We start from the raw sequence: 17727 nt of genomic DNA on the forward strand, positions 1-17727 counted from the left end.
AGTATGTTGTAGAGCTAGTACTTATGTTGATTTTGCTTTGGTCTCAATATCTTTTAACACAGGGACAGGGAATTATGCCTGGTCTTAGTATTGTATAACACAGTGTGATATAAGAAGTATATATTTGTACTCTGCCTCTGGTTTCAGAGACAGAGCTTCTAAAACATTTGTAGATAGAGATGCTAGGAGAATCTTTTATTCTAATATTTGATCCTTGACCTTGGATCTTGACACGGAGTTCCCAAGACCTTTGTAAATTTCTGAATGATAGAACCCTCTGGCACAGAACTCCTAAATCCCTTGGAATTTCCTGGGTTATAGGTACATCTTATATTCTAATGAGATGACTTTTGGTGGGATTGTGGATAGCTTCAGGATGGGGCTAGTTGCCGGGGAAACCAATCATGTGATTAGACGATTGGAACTTTCAGGCCTAACCACTTGACTTCCAGAGAGGGGAGAGAGGCTGAAGGTTGAGCTGATCACCAAATATCCAATGATGTAATCAATCATATCTATGTAATGAAACCTCCATAAAAACCCAAAAGGAGAGGGTTCGAAGAGCTTTCAGATTCCTGAACACATGGAGGTGTCTGGAGAGTGGCATGCCTGGGGAAGTCATGAAAGCTCCAAGTCCCCTCCCGTAGACCTCACTCTGTATATCTCTTCATCTGGCTGTTTGTTTATATTCTTTGTAATATCCTTCATAATAAATGGGTAAATGTAAGTAAAGTGTTTCCCTGACTTCTGTGAGCCATCCTGGGAAATTAATTGACATAAGGAGGTGGTTATAAGAACCATGATTTATAGCTGGTCAGTCAGAAGTACAGGCGACAACTTGGGACTCGGCATCTGAAGTAGGAACAGTCTTGCAGGACTGAGCTCTCACCCTGTAGGATCTGATGTTCTCTCCAGGTAGATGGTGTCACAATTCAACTGAATTATAGGACATGCAGTTGGTGTCTGCTGGAAAATTGCTTGGCTGGTGTATGGGGAAAACCCTACACACATTTTGAAGACCAGAGATGAAGTATTATGTGTTGAGTGTGACAGTAGAAGAAAAACAGTTTTTTTCTCCCTTCACATACAGGGACAAGAAATTGTGCCCTTATGCTTCCCAAAGAGACAAGCTAAGGTAGCATTTAGCTTCAAGTTAACAATGTCTTTGTATGTAGCATCCATTTTTTAGATCTGAATGTGGCTCTATGTTGTCTGGTGGTCTGTGCACTAAAAGGAAAAACTAAGACAAACTATTTGCCCTTCCCACCTCACACCCTTGGCTTCCACACATGCTCTACAAATAATGGTAAAACAGAGACAAGGTAGCCATGCTAAAAACTTCTGTCACTGAAGTGTAATATTGGAAAATTACTAATACCAGTTACCTCCGGTTCACAACATTAATGACTTCTTGTAGCAGGTGTAGTGTAGACTCTCTATCTGGCTTATAGTGGAAGCTTATTTATTGATTCAGTTCTCTGGAAGAAACTCCCTTGTCCAATGTTCCCAATGGCATCTTAATTCCATTGGATGAGAGATTCGTCCTTGTCCGTTATCCTCCCTGGCCACAATAGAATTAGGAATTGGAGAGTATGTCTTCCTTAGGAGCTGCACAAATTTCATAGTCACTATGTGATGGTGCAGTTTTGCTGTGCCCAAGAATATGCTAATGCCTGAACAAATTAAAGAATTTTTAAAAAACAGCTTATAGATTGTTTGGCAATGCATTTATCTTAGAAACTTAGTAAGCTTCTGGTATATTTGTTTCCAGTCTGTTCCGATGCCAAGAGTCACTCCCAAAGTTTTTTACTAGACATAGTTCTCTGGCTTCCTTTCCCTCCCTGCCTCCCTTCCTCCCTCCCTCCCTCCCTCCCTCCCTTCCTTCCTTCCTTCCTTCTTTACTTCCTTCCCTCCCTCCTTCCCTCCCTTCCTCCCTTCCTTCCTTCCCTTTGCTCTTGAAAACAGACCATGAGACCAGCCTAGCCAAAATAGTAAAATCCTGTCTTTACTAAAAATACAAAAAATTAGCTGGGCATGGTGGCTCACACCTGGAATCCCAGCTACTTGGCAGGTTGAGGCAGGAAAATCACTTGAACCCAGGAGGTGGAGGTTGCAGTGAGCTGAGGTCACACTACTGCACTCCAGCCTGGGTGACAGAGCAAATTTCTCTCACAAAATAAAAAAAAGAAAAGAAAAGAAAGAAAAGAAAATGGAAACCAATATACTTTTTTGTGCCTTGTACTATATTTTAATGAGATCAAGCCTACTTTCCTGTTCCTGTGTTAAACAATATTGAGATCAGGCAAAAATAACTTAGCTGCTTGCTTCAGGACATTCTTGTTCCTAAGAGATAATACTGTGAAACAACAAATACAGCCACATTTCACAGCTTGCTCATTAAGGCCTTTACCTCACTGTGCCCAACAATCCAAAGCTTTGAAAATCTATGACTGCATTTTATTTATCTAGCACTCACTATGCTTCTCAAATATGTCTTAGTCAGTATTTATTCTCTGGATTGATTGGAGGTTTTCCGGCCAGAGAGCTAAGGTGTGAGGGTTCTGAACAAATTACTTGATCTTTATTCATTATCTCTTTCATGATGAGGCACCCATTTTGCTGAGACTCTTATTTAAGAAATCTTGAAGGTCTTGCTACTTATTAAGAAACTTCATGGTCTCTAACACACTCAGTCTTTGAGGAACAGAAAGAACAAATGAGATTCTAAAATGAAAGAATTTCAAAGCTCTGAGAGTCCTTTGAACTTTTATGCTCTAAGGTATTTTCATTGGCCCTAATGATAATAAGATTCACTTCTTTTCACATTCATCAGTTTTTTGATATAGGTTGGAAACAGTCTGATTCATGAATTGAGAAATATTCCCTTTAATTCTAGACTCTGTCCTGTTGCAAGCAGGATAATACTAATACTAATACTGAAAAGGGCTGATGCAGTATATTCAGTCTTGTCCTCACCAGGTACAGGAAGCCTTTTCTCAACATTCTCCTAAACCACCTTTGTATAACCTAAAATGTGAAGACTTCGTTTTCTGGAATGGATGTTAAGGATGGAAAGATCCTTAATCTCTATGAAATGGAGTAGCTGACAATCTGTATTTTATAGAGATTGTCAGCTACTCTTAATCATTAGCCATGTGGTAAAACTGTGAGGGGTTTTATATGGGGCTAATCCTTGATTTATATTTACCAATTTAAGAGACATAAACAATCCTCAGCTCGTTAAAGTCTTCTGACCATAGGCCTCAAGCCGATAATTCTTAGGTATGTATCTTTCAGAAGCAGAAAATTGAGAAGAGACAGTTTTTAGGTATTTGGAAGTAGTTGACAACTGCACAAAGTAGACAGCTTCTGCCCAGACCCACAGAATAAAATGTAGTTAAACAGAGTCACATATTGCCATGTTTTAATGAGCATATGCTTGTTGATTTTTTCTATCTGTTTTATATATCCTGCATTAAGTTTCTGGATTTGCTAACAATACATTTGTTATCCTTGAACTATGCTATCCATAAAGCCCCTATTTTTAATATTTTTCTTTGCATTACTAGCAACTTCTTGGGATACATCTAGTGTCTGGCTATAATTTTCTTGTGATTTGGTTAAAGAAAAATGAAACTAACTCAGTTCTATTAGTACCAATTCCTTCCAGTGAATTAGCCAGTATCTTGGTTGTTTGGATTCAACTACTAAGGAAATTCTTAGATTGCAAACATACCACAGACCAGACAGCCAAAAATCTAAACCACTTATGTATAACATCTAGTATGGGAGGTTTCTGTTTTTGTTAAAACCTCCAAGGACTTTTCACAGTAGTTGGCTTTTGTAACAAAAATTTCACAGAAATAGAGCTTGGAATATGACTAAGAAAAATATGGTGTACCAGTGAAAACCATCTGCTATGGACTGAATTGTGTCCCTTCCCCAAGTTTGTATGTTGAAGTCCTAATCCCCAAGTAACGGTGTTTGGAGATGGGGCCTTTGGGAAATAATTAAGTTTAGATGAGATCTTGAGAGTAAGGCCATCATGACGGGATTAATGCCCTTATAAGAAGAGACCTGAAAGTTTATGTATGCATGTCTCTCTCCCTCTCCCTCCCTCTCTTTCCCTCTCTTTCTCTCTGCCATGTGAGGACACAGAAAGAAGGGAGCTCTCTGCAAGAAAAGAAGAGTGCTCTCACTAGAACCTGACCATGCTGGCACTCTGATCTTGAACTTCTGTCTTCCAGAATTGTGAGAAAATAAGATTCTACTATTTAAGCTACCCAGTCCATGGTATTTTGTATGGCATCCAAACTTACTAAGACACCATCTCATTTTAACAGACTTCCAAGAAGGCTAACTTCTTAAGCTTAAATTAATACTATTTTACTATAGATATAACTGATGATCTCCTTAATTTAAATCTGACCATCTGACTCTAATCCACTCTAACTTAGTGGCACTAAAAGTGTACAAAATAACTAGACAACCTCCAAGGATATTTTGTCTTAAAAGAGAACACTGGGATACTCATAGCAAATGGTTTTGGATTTTTGCATGAAAAATTTTCTAGTTATTACTAACAAACTGGACAAGGTCTTGTTATTTCAGTAACTTAGGTTTATATTCAGGATTATACTTGATATCACTTAGGTTCCATTTTGATACATTTTTCCCCTTTCAAAAAACAAAAACAAAACAAAATAAATCTTTAGGTAATTTAATTCAAAAAGAAGAAAAACCATGTCTCAACTTGAGTCCCCAAAACTTAGCTTTTAAAAGGGAATTTAGGATCTTTTTCTTCTGTCCTCAAGCCTTCTCATTTCTTGCTTTACAATATGTCTGTAGAGTGGGAGCATGTACTACCTGTTATAGTTCAAGCATTAACAGGAAAGCTTTAAAGCATTGTTAAAATGACTTAAAATCTAAGGGCATAGATTTTCTTGCCTAAGAAATTCATGAGACTGGGCTGGTGATGATTCAAAGCAGGCAGTCATAGATATAATATCGTTCTGTTTAACACTACAGAATTTTCTGGAACCTTTAATATTTCTAAAAACAGCAGATAAACAAGTAAATTACGTACTGTCGTCTCTTCACATTGGTAATTGTGTCTGTTCTCTTGCTTTAATTTCGGTACTCTTTAGTCTGGGTTTAGAAGTGGATTTCAAAGTCTGATCCTAATACTTTTCTTAGCGTTAGCCTGTGCTGCTGTGCTCAGATGTGTTATCTTCAGACTCTTAAATGCTATTATTTAGCCACTTTCGATCAAATGCTCCAATAAATAACAAGCAATTATTATTATTATTTTACTTAACCAACATTTCATTTTCTCACAGATCTAGAGGCCAGAGGCCAGAAGTCCAAAATTAAAAGGTGGACGGGTTTAATTTATCCTGAAGCCACTCTCCTTTTTTTTTTTTTTTTTTAACAAGGAAACTTAACACATGACTGTTACTCATCAAATAGTAATGCACATTTGGATTGATCATGATTCTCAGTAATAAGTAATCTGTCTTCTAAAGTAGGCAGAAGAATGACCAAATGTGGAAACTGATAACTGAAACCAACAAAATTTCTCATGCAAGTGTTAAATAAAGTATGTTAGACCATACTTTCCTGCCCTATGAACATAGTTTGTTTTCTATGAGTTAACCATAAGACTAGTCATATATCCCTGTCCCTATTTAAATAGTACTGAGACCAGCCACAAGTTAGTTGTTTGCTCAGGGAAGCATCTTTTCCTGGAATATAAAGTGATAAAGCAACTAATATGCTAATTACAAACAACAACTTGCTTATCAAGGCTGCTTCAAGGCCATTGCCTCACTGGGCCTACAACATCCAAAGCTAGCATGTCATAATTTGATCATTCTGAACCATATTCTTGCTTTACAATGCCTGCCTTAAAAATCACTCAACCCAGGCTCTAGAACCTTCTTACCATTCGCTAATTTTCACCCTTTTAAATACTATAAGTTTAATAAACTCACCTTTGAATGATTAATATGTCTTCCTGGCCGGGCGCGGTGGCTCACGCTTGTAATCCCAGCACTTTGGGAGGCCGAGGCGGGCGGATCACGAGGTCAGGAGATCGAGACCACGGTGAAACCCCGTCTCTACTAAAAATACAAAAAAAATTAGCCGGGCGTGGTGGCGGGCGCCTGTAGTCCCAGCTACTCGGAGAGGCTGAGGCAGGAGAATAGCGTGAACCCGGGAGGCGGAGCTTGCAGTGAGCCGAGATCGCGCCACTGCACTCCAGCCTGGGTGACAGAGCGAGACTCTGTCTCAAAAAAATAAATAAATAAATAAATATGTTTTCCTGGAGGAGTTTGTGAGGGAGATTCAATACCTCTTTTCGCTCTTTCTCAGTTTGGTGAACTGTCTTTAGGCCATGTGAAATACAAATAGCCTTGCATAGAAAGAAAGTGCTCTCAATTGGATTTATTGACGGTTGAGACACTTTGCTTAACTGAGCAATCATAATGAGCTTTAGTTCTTCAAAATAATCTTCAGTTTTACATTACTTTACTTGAGGTTTAAAAGCAGTTGGGTTTTCTCATTTTCTAATCCTTCAAGGCCTTGTCTATACTCCTTCAATTTTCTTTCAAATCACCCAATTCTGCCGTTAGAAAAAAAAAAACATGTTTTTACTATTACACTTCGCAAAAAGCAAAATGGAAAAGCAATCCTCACTGTAACTTTTTCTAACCATTCTCCCTGGAGCTACAGGCTACATAGGCATGCAATTTGCATTCCAGATTATCTCTGGTGACAGTTTTGCTATTTTGCCGTTGTGTAACATAGGTCTCTATCTTTTCAGCCTTCAATATCATTTGCTTTGCCATCTACCAGACGATAACATGTCTGGTACCAATTTCTGTATTACTTTGGTAATACCAACTGTTGACACAAATGCCAGTGGATTAACATTTATAGTACACTCATGTAACAGTCCAAAGCAGGTATTTCTGATTGTAAAGTACTTTTGTTCACAAAATGAATTCATGTATGGTTCCACCATCTTCAGTTTCTACTTTCTAAGATTGATGTTGACTCAAATTGGGGAATGTGGAAAGGGAGCAAGATAATTTCACGTAAGAAGTTTCTTTATTGGTTAAACCAAAATGCCACACATCGCTTCTATTCATATTTAATTGGTACCACTCAATCACATGGCCAAACTCAACTGCAAGGAAGCCTGGAAAATGTAGTACAGGCTTAGGCCTAGGAGACAAAGGAAATGAGTTTGATGTGAAGGTAGGCAGTCTCTGCCACAGTTGTGTCTTTTTAAGCACACATGTAACCACATGTGTAAACAGACGCCCTGAGACTGTATCAGGCAGTAGATAATAGTGTCAGAAATAGAAATAGAAGAGCTCAACCTGTCATGTGGCTGGAGAAATGGTTAGTGAAAGTCATCACTTATAATATGAATCAGGAAAGACATAAAATATGTTATAGGTGAGTAGAATATACAGAATTGATGTACAGAATTTGTGGATGAATGTAATTCTTTTGGAGAGAACACTGGATGTAAGTGTATAGGGGCAAAAATGACTATGATGTGTTTCAGAGGCAGTGAGAGGATTTGCTTTGCCATAGCAGATTTCTTTTAAAGATTAAGAAAAATTAAAGATGAGTAGGGAGATTGGAAGGTAGTAGAGATCTCTTAATGCCACTCACACTAAAAATATCTCATTCTAGAACTATTTGAATAGCATTGATCATTTATAGTAATTATCTACTTATATATTTATTCTCTTTAGCCTTGCTGCATATATTTCAGCACTTGATGTTTTCATTTAGATGGAGGCAAGTTCTGTGTGAAGAAGAGATACACAGACTCTGAAAAGGGGATAGATTGGGAATGGGCTATTATGCATTTATTACTCTCCTCCAGTATCAGCAGGAGTTTTCTGGGTCGCTGGCAGTTGTGTGCATAATGGCTGGAAGACTGGGTCCTAATTACTAACACTAGCATTGCAGAAGCATCGCTAAGTACAACTTTGTTGGAACATAATATCTTTGTCTGAGGTGATTAGACATTACAGATAGGTTATTTAAAAATGCACAGGTAAAACTTTAATTTTCTCTGTCCAATCAGTGTAATTCTACTAGATAATATGCCTGCTTTTTAAAAGTAAGACATTGATAATTAAATCTTTCAAAAGGTATAGTCTATTTTAAATGAAAGTCAATTCATAATGTTGTAGTGTTCACACAGGGCTGCCTTATAATTAAAAAAGTGAGTTTTATATTTTTGTATCCTAGTAACCTGAAATGTGCTTCAAAAAAACACAGTGAGCTGTTTAGGAAGGATGAGAAGGACAGAAATACCTGGATACAACTCTATGTCTCCCTAGTGATCTTTTTTTTCCCACATAGGATGATGTTCTTTGATGAGAAAAACAAAACTACTCAATTTAGCCTTTTTAAAAGTTTGTGACAGTAAACACAAATTTCAAATAATTTATTTTATTGTTTTAAAATTTATACTTTAAAATGACATTCTCATCTTTGATTACTATTGAAAGATGCTATTGAGTTGAACATTTCAATGATTGTATAATTTACACGTGAAATGTATATTATATATAATGGACAATCTTCAATTATCATATCTTATCTAAGAAATTTGATGAGAGAAATACCTTATGAATTTGAAAAGAATATCTCATTTTTTTCTCTTTCTTTTATTAGTGTTATTATTGATAAGTAAAGTGACCATATAATTTATCAACAAGATTAGGACATTTTTGAGAGTGAAAGTGGTAATTATCTAAGATCAGATATATTTACTAACACATGTTGATAAGTCTACATGGATAACTGAGATTAGTAAGGAAGGTAAAAAATTGAGTCATAGTTTGTTAGCATTTATCAAACACTTCTGTATGGCAGGGATTTTACTAAGCACTGTATATACATAATCTCATTAAACTTACACTAGCACATGAGGTAATTTTTATTATAGCCATATTCTAGATGAGGAAACTATGGCTTACAGAGATTAAATAACTTTTCCAAGAATACATATTAGGTATGTATCAGAGACTGATTTTAAGTTTTATGTATTTATTTAAATGATTGAAAATAACATTATAGCCAATTGGCAGTAAAGATATAAATAACTGACAGTTCTATTACATTTTTAATTCAATACTGTGATTTTTAACATTGAGTGCCAGCTTAGCTGCAGTACAATAGAATATCTGGTAGACTTCTAAAGTTTTTAACTCTAGTACCTGACTCCCAGATGCCACCTCTGGACCCACCTAGGGCCTAAAGAAACTTGCTGACCTGAAGGTAAGGACACAGTCCTGGCTGGCTTTGCCACCTGCTAATTGTAGAGCCTCAGCACCTTAAGCAAACATAGGCAGTAGCCAGGGAGCAGTTACAGCAGGCTTTGGGTGAGACACAATGCTGTACTTGCTTCAGGTCTGACCCAGCACAGTCATAGTGTTGGTGGCCACAGGGGCACTTGTGTCACTCCCAACTCCAGCTTTAGGTAGCTCAGAACAGAGAGAAAGAGAGACCAGAGAATTCTCCTGGATCTAGTCCAAGACCATCAAGGCAGTACTTCTATGAGTCTCAAGCACCACACCATTACTGGGCTTGGTGTGCCCCCTAAAGCAGACAGCCTAGATCACAACACCCAAGTCCTTCAAATATCTTGAAAGCCTTCCCAAGAAGGACAGGTACAAAAAAGCCCTGAAAGTGAAGACTACAATCAATACCTAACTCTTTAATGCCCAGACACCAAAGAACATCTACTAGCTTCAACACCATCCAGAAAAACATGACCTCACCAAATGAACTAAGTAAGTCACCAGGGACCAATCCTAGGGAAACAGAGATATGTGACCTTTCAGACAGAAAATTCAAAAGAGCTATGTTAAGGAAACCCAAGAAATTCAAGATAACAAAGAAGGAATTTAGAATTATATCAGATAAATTTAACAAAAAGATGGAAATAATTTAAAAGAATCAAGCCAGAAATTTTGGAGCTGAAAAATGCAATTGGCATACTGAATAATGCATCAGAGTTCTTTAACAGCAGAATGAATCGAGCAGAAGAAAAACAAATTAGTGAGCTTGAAGAAAGCCTGTTTGAAAATACACAGTCAGAGGAGACAAAAAAAAAAAGAGTACAAATCACTGAAGCACACTTACAGGATCTAGAAAACAGCCTCAAAAGGGCAAATGTACAAGTTACTGGCCTTAAAGAAGAGGTAGAAAAATAGATAGGCATAGAAAGTTTATTCAAAGGGATAACAGAGAACTACCCAAACCTAGAGAAAGATAGTAATATTCAAGTACAAGAAGTTACACACACAGATTTAACACAAAGAACACTACCTCAAGGCATTTAATAATCAAACTCCCAAAGATCAAGGATAAAGAAAGGATTCTAAAAGCAGCAAGAAGAAAGAAACAAATAACATGCAATAGAGCTCTGGCAGCACACATAGACTGAAAAATAGAGGTGGCAGGAATACTTCCAAACTCATTCTACAACTTCAGTATTATACAGATACCCAAACCAGACAAAGACACATCAAAAAAGAAAACTACAGGCCAATATCTCTGATGAATATTGATGCAAAAGTCCTCAACAAAATTCTAGAAAACCAAATTTAATAATACATTAGAAAGATCATTTGTCATGACCAAGTGGAATTTATCCCTGTGATACAAGGAGGGTTCAGCATATGCAAATCAATCCATGTAATACATCAAATCAACAGAATGAAAGATAAAAACTATATGATCATTTCAGTTGATGCTGAACAAGCATTCGATAGAAGTCAACATCATTTCATGATAAAAACCCTGAAAAAACTGGGGATAGAAAGGACATAACTCAACAGAAAAAAAAAAAAAAAATGTGAATGACAGACCCTCAGCTAGTGCCATGCTGAATGAGGTAAAACTGAAAGCCTTTCCTGTAAGATCTGGAACATGACAAGGTTGCCCACTTTCACCACTGTTATTCAACATAGTCCTGGAAGTCCTGGATACAGCAATAAGACAAGAGAAAGAAAAGACATCCAAACAGGAAAAGAAGAAGTCAAATAATCCTTGTTTGGAGATAGTATGGTCTTACATTTGGAAAAATCTAAAGACTCCACAAGAAAACTCTTAGAACTGATAAAACCAATTTAATGAAGTTGCAGAATACAAAATCAATATACAAAAATTAGTAGCATTTTTATATGCCAACAGTGAACAATCTGAAAAAGAAATCAAAATGGTATTCTCATTTACAACAGCCACAAATAAAATAAAATCCCTAGGAATTAACCAAAGAAGTGAAAGATCTCTATAACGAAAACTATAAAATGCTGATGAGAGAAATTGGAGAGGACACAAAAAATGGGAAAATATTTCATGTTCATGGATTAGAAGAATCAATACTGTTAAAAATGTTATATTACCCAAAGCAATCTACAGATTTCATGCAATCCCTGTCAAAATAGCAGTGGCACTCTTCACAGAAATAGGAGAAACAACTAAAGTTTATATAAAACCACAGAACACCCAGAATAGGCAAAGCTATCCTAAGCAAAAAGAACAAAACTGGAGTAATCACATTATCTGACTTTATATTATACTACAGAGCTACAGTAACCCATGAGCATGGTGCTGGCATAAAAACTGACACATAGGCCAAAGGAACAAAATAGAGAACCCATAAACCAATTGAAACACCTACAGTGAACTCATTTTTGACAAAGGTGCCAAGACTACACATGTGGGGAAAGAGTCTTTTCAATAAATGGTGCTAGGAAAACTGGATATCCATATGCAAAAGAATGAAACTAGACCCCTATCTCTTCCCATATACAAATATCAATTCAAAATGGGTGAAATATTTAAATTTAAGACCTCAAACTGGCCGGGCGCGGTGGCTCACGCTTGTAATCCCAGCACTTTGGGAGGCCGAGGCGGGCGGATCACGAGGTCAGGAGATCAGACCACTGTGAAACCCCGTCTCTACTAAAAATACAAAAAAAAAAATGGCTGGGCATGGTGGTGGGCGCCTGTAGTCCCAGCTACTCGGAGAGGCTGAGGCAGGAGAATGGCGTGAACCCGGGAGGCAGAGCTTGCAGTGAGCCGAGATTGCACCACTGCACTCCAACCTGGACGACAGAGCGAGACTCCGTCTCAAAAAAAAAAAGACCTCAAACTATGAAACCACTACAGGAAAACATTGGGGAAAATCTCCAGGACATTTGGGCAAAATTTTTTTGGTTAGTACCCCGCAAGCACAGGCAACCAAAGTAAAAATGGACAAATGGGATCACATCAAGTTAAAAAGCTTCTGCACAGCAAAGGACAAAATCAACAAAGTGAAGAGACAACCTACAGAATGGGAGAAAATATTTTCCTATTACCCACCTGACAAGGGATTAATGACCAGCATATATATATATACGTCTATATATGTATATATATATGGAGCTCAAACATATATAATGACCAGCATATATATACATGTATATATATGTATATATATATGGAGCTCAAACAACTCTATAGGAAAAAAATCTATTAATCTGATTTAAAAAATGGGCAAAAGATTTGAATAGACATTTCTCAAAAGAAGACATACAAATGGCAAACAGGCATATGAAAAGGTGCTCAACATCACTGATCATCAGGAAATGGAAAATGCAAATCAAAACTACAATGAGATATCATCTCACTCCAGTTAAAATGGCTTTGATCCAAAAGACAGGCAATAACAAATGCTGGCAAGCATGCAGACAAAAGGGAAGCCTTATACACTGTTGGTGGGAATGTAAATTAGTACAAGCACTATGGAGAACAGTTTGGAGGTCTTTCAAAAAATTAAAAAGTAGAGCTACCATGTGATCCAGCAATCCCACTGCTGGGTATATAACCAAAAGAAAGAAAAGCAATATATGGAAGAGATATCTGCATTCCTATGTCTGTTGCAGCACTGTTCACAATAGTTAAGATTTGGAAGCAATCTAAGTGTCCATCAACAGATGTTTTACTTATATACAGTGGAGTACTATTCAGCCATAAAAAAGAATGTGATCCAGTCATTTGCAAAACATAGGTGGAACTGGAGATTATTATGTTAAGTGAAATAAGCCAGGTACAGAAAGGCAAAAATCACTCTACTTATTTGTGGGATCTAAAAATCAAAACAGTTGAACTCATGTGCATAAGGAGTAGAAGGATATGGTTAGCAGAGGCTCAAAAGGGTAGTTGTGAGGAAGAGGCTGGAAAATGAGAATTGTTAATGGGTACAAAAAAAATAGAAAGAATGAATAAGACCCACTATTGGATAATACAACAGGGTGACTATAGTCAATAATAACTTAATTGAACGTGTTAAAATAACTAAAAGAGTATAATTGTATTGTTTGCAATACAAAGGATAAATGCTTGAAGGGATGGGTATCCCATTCTCCATGATGTGGTTATTATGCATTGCATGCCTGGATAAAACATCACATGTACTCCATAAATATGTACACCTACTATGTACCCACAAAAATTTATAATTAAAAAAATTGAAATAGTAGTAAAGTCATAAATGAAAACCAAAGAGATCATTCCTATTCACACTTAATCAAGCTTCACATTCCAGAAGTAAGGATTTTCAATAATTTATGTTTTTGCTTTTTCAAAGTTATCTTAGAAGCTCTAAAATTATATGCTAATTCCTCATTTTGATATTATTTTTATATCAGTTTTTTTATTAAATAACATTCCATGTTTCTTCCATTTGTTGAGATTTTGTTTTATATATTTGAATTAAATTTATAATCCTTTTAATATAAATCCTGTCCCTTAATTATTAAATATATTCCTAAGTATTTTATGATTTTTGATGATGTAAAGAATGGAATGTTTTTCTCATTTCCACATATATGTATTAATGCAGGAAAGGCAGAAAGTTAAGTATTTATATGTTTTCAACTTGAACTACCCATCTTGCTGGAAGTCCTCATAATTTGGTAGGTTTTTTTCTTACTGTAATTTTTGAGATTTTCTAAATACAGTTACATTGTCACCAAAACATTCTATTTTTTTCTAATGTTGATATTGATTGTCTAATTTTTAAAATTGCATTTGCTATAGCTTCAAAAACAATGCTGAATAACTATGATGATGGAGGACATTATGCCTTTTTGTGATTATAATGAAACTGTTTTACCACTTAGAATAAGGTTTGCTGTTGTATTTTAGTAAATCATGAAGTAATTTCTATTACAATTTGTCTTAAACTTGATTAGCTGATTAATTTTATCAAATGCCATTTTAGCATCTGGTAATAAAATCCTTTTATTTTTTATTCAATGTGTAAGATAATGAATTACACAGATAAATTTTCTCATTTTGAACAATTCATTTATTTCTAGAGTAAACGATAATCTGACTCTTTGTTCAGATTTTTGTGGAGTTCTGCATTGTATCTCTCTGCTCTCTCTTCTCCAACAATCAGCACCCTCCCTACCTTATTCTTAACTTAGAGTATTTCCAAGGCCTGCTTCTGGATTCTTGTTTTCTAGCCCTATGCTTAATTCATCTTTTTTGATTTCTTTTCTTTATCTATCATTCTTATTCATGATGTAATTCCTATTAGACTTAGAGATGTAATGGAGGCAGATTAGGGATGTAAGGGAGATGGATATAAGTGCTCTTTCTGCCATCTGGGATCAGAGTTGTGTCGCTAGATTTGACTCCAGATCTTAGTCTGAAACATGCCCTAGGCCTATAAACTATGCTACTTCTTTAATATTAGAACTAGAGCTCTAACAGTGGTAATATATGTATGTGGGAAGGAAGACTGAAAATAAAAGTGTGATTACTGTGGAAAGTTAAAAGATTGATAACATAAGTTAAAAAAAGAAGTAGCAGAGAAAATCTGAAATTGACTATCATCACTGCAGCAATGACTGGTGTCAGAAGTGGGCATGACGGTTGAGACTTAACTCTCTTCTAAACATCGGGAAGTCTGGATCTTTTGTAAGGCATTCTCCATGTATTTATTTAGACTAAGAATGAACTTTATACCTTTGTTGATAAAGACCAAATGATTTATGCAAGAACATAATGAGCATGCTAATTCCAACATTTCCAATATGTATCTATGTGAAAGTGAGTCTGTGTGTGATACATAGGCTTAAAAAAGGCTGTGTAGATTCCTGGGCAAAAAGGACCGAATAGGAACAGCTCCAGTCCGTAGCTCCCAGTGAGACCAACAAAGAAGGCAGGTGATTTCTGCATTTCCAACTGAGGTACCTGGTTCATCTCATTGGGACTGTTTAGACAGTGGGTACAGCCCATGGAGGGCAGACAGAAGCAGGGTGGGGTGTTGTCTCAGCCAGGAAGTGTAAGGGGTTGGGGAACTCCCTCCTCTAGCCAGAGGAAACCATGAGGGACTGTGCTGTGAGGGATGGTGCTAACCAGTCCAGATACTATGCTTTTCCCATGGTCTTTGCAACCTGCAGACCAGGAGATTCCTTTGGGTGCCTACACCACAAGGGCCCTGGGTTTTAAGCATAAAACAGGCAGCCATTTGGGCAGACACCGAGCTAGCTGGAGGAGTTATTCTTTTGTACCCCAGTGGTGCATGAAAGACCAGTGAGACAGAACCATTCACTCCCCTGGGGAGGGGGCTGAAGCCAGGGAACCAAGCAGTCTTGCTCAGCAGATCCCATCCCCATGGAGCCCAGAAAGCTGAGATCCATGGGCTTGAAATTCTCGCTGCTAGCACAGCAGTCTGAAGTCGACCTTTGACTCTTCAGCTTGGCGGAGGGGCGGGGCATCCACCATTACTGAGCCTTGAGTAGAGGATTTTCCCCTCACAGTGTAAACAAATCCACCAGGAAGTTCAGACTGGGCGGAGCCCACCGCAGCACCACAAAGCCAGATTGCCTGTCTAGATTTCTCCTCTATGGGCAGGGCATCTATGAAAGAAAGGCAGCAGCCCCAGTCAGGGGCTTATAGATAAAACTCCCATCTCCCTGGGACAGAGCACACAGAGGAAGTGGTGGCTGTGGATGCAGCTTCAGCAGACTTAAATGTTTCTGCCTGCCAGCTCTGAAGAGAGCAGCAGATCTCCCAGCACAGTGCTTGAGCTCTGCTGAGGGACAGACTACCTCTTCAAGCGAGTCCCTGACCCCCATGCCTCCTGATGGGGAGACATCTCCCAGCAGGGTTCGACAGACGTCTCATACAGGAGAGCTCTGGCTGGCATCTGGCAGATACCCCTCTGGGATGAAGCTTCCAGAAGAAGGAGCAGGCAGCAGTCTTTGCTGTTCTGCAGCCTCCACTGGTGATACCCAGGTAAACAGGGTCTGGAGTGGACCCCCAGCAAACTCCAGCAGACCTGCAGAAGAGGGGCCTGACTGTTAGAAGGAAAACTAACAAACAGCAATAGCATCAACATCAACAAAAAGGATGACCATGCAAAAACTCCATCTGACTGTCACCAACAGCAAAGACCAAAGGTAGATAAATCCACAAAGAATAGCACAAAAGGGCTGAAAATTCCAAAACCCAGAATGCCTCTTCTTCTCCAAAGGATCACAACTCCTCACCAGCAAGGAAACAAAACTGGACTGAGAATGAGTTTGATGAATTGACAGAAGTAGGCTCCAGAAGGTGGATAATAAATTCCTCCAAGCTATAGGAGCGTGTTCTAACCCAATGCAAGGAAGGTAAGAACCTTGATAGAAGGTTAGAGAAATTGCTAAGTGGAATAACCAGTTTAGAGAAGAACATAAATGACCTGATGGAGCTGAAAAACACAGCACGAGAACTTTGTGAAGCATACATAAGTATCAATAGCTGAATCTACGAAGGAAGGATATCAGTAATTGAAGATCAACTTAATGAAATAAATCAGACAAGATTAGAGAAAAAAGAATGAAAAGGAATGAACAAAGCCTCCAAGAAATATGAAACTATGTGAAAAGGCTAAACTTATGTTTAATTGGTGTACCTGAAAGTGACAGGGAGAATGGAACCAAGCTGGAAAACACACAGTATTCAGGAGAACTTCCCCAACCTAGCATGATAGGCCAAAATTCAAATTCAGGAAATACAGAGAACACCACAAAGACACTCCTCGAGAAGAGCAACCCCAAGACACATAGTCGTCAGATTCACCAAGGTTGCAATAAAGGAAAAAATGTTAAGGGCAGCCGGAGAGAAAGGTCGGGCTACCCACAAAGGGAAGCCCATCAGACTAACAGCGGATCCCTCTGCAGAAATCCTACAAGCCAGAAGAGACTGGGGGCCAATATTCGACATTCTTAAAGAAAAGAATTTTCAACCGAGAATTTCATATCCAGCTAAATTAATCTTCATAAGTGAAGGAGAAATAAAATTCTTTACAGACAAGCAAATGCTGAGGGATTTTGTCACCACCAGGCCTGCCTTACAAGAGCTCCTGAAGGAAGCACTAAATATGGAAAGGAAAAACTGGTACCTGCTACTGCAAAAACAAACCGAAATGTAAAGACCATTAACACTATCAAGAAACTGCATCAACCAATGGGCAAAATAACCAGCTACCAACATAATGACAGGATCAAATTCACACATAACAATATTAACCTTAAATGTAAATGGGCTAAATGCCCCAAATAAAAGGCACTTGCTGGCAAATTAATGAAGAGTCAAGACACATCAGGGTGCTGTAATGAGGAGACCCATCTCACATGCAAAGACATA

The sequence above is a fragment of the Symphalangus syndactylus genome, chromosome 17, assembly GCF_028878055.3.
Source record: "Symphalangus syndactylus isolate Jambi chromosome 17, NHGRI_mSymSyn1-v2.1_pri, whole genome shotgun sequence".
NCBI lineage: Eukaryota > Metazoa > Chordata > Mammalia > Primates > Hylobatidae > Symphalangus > Symphalangus syndactylus.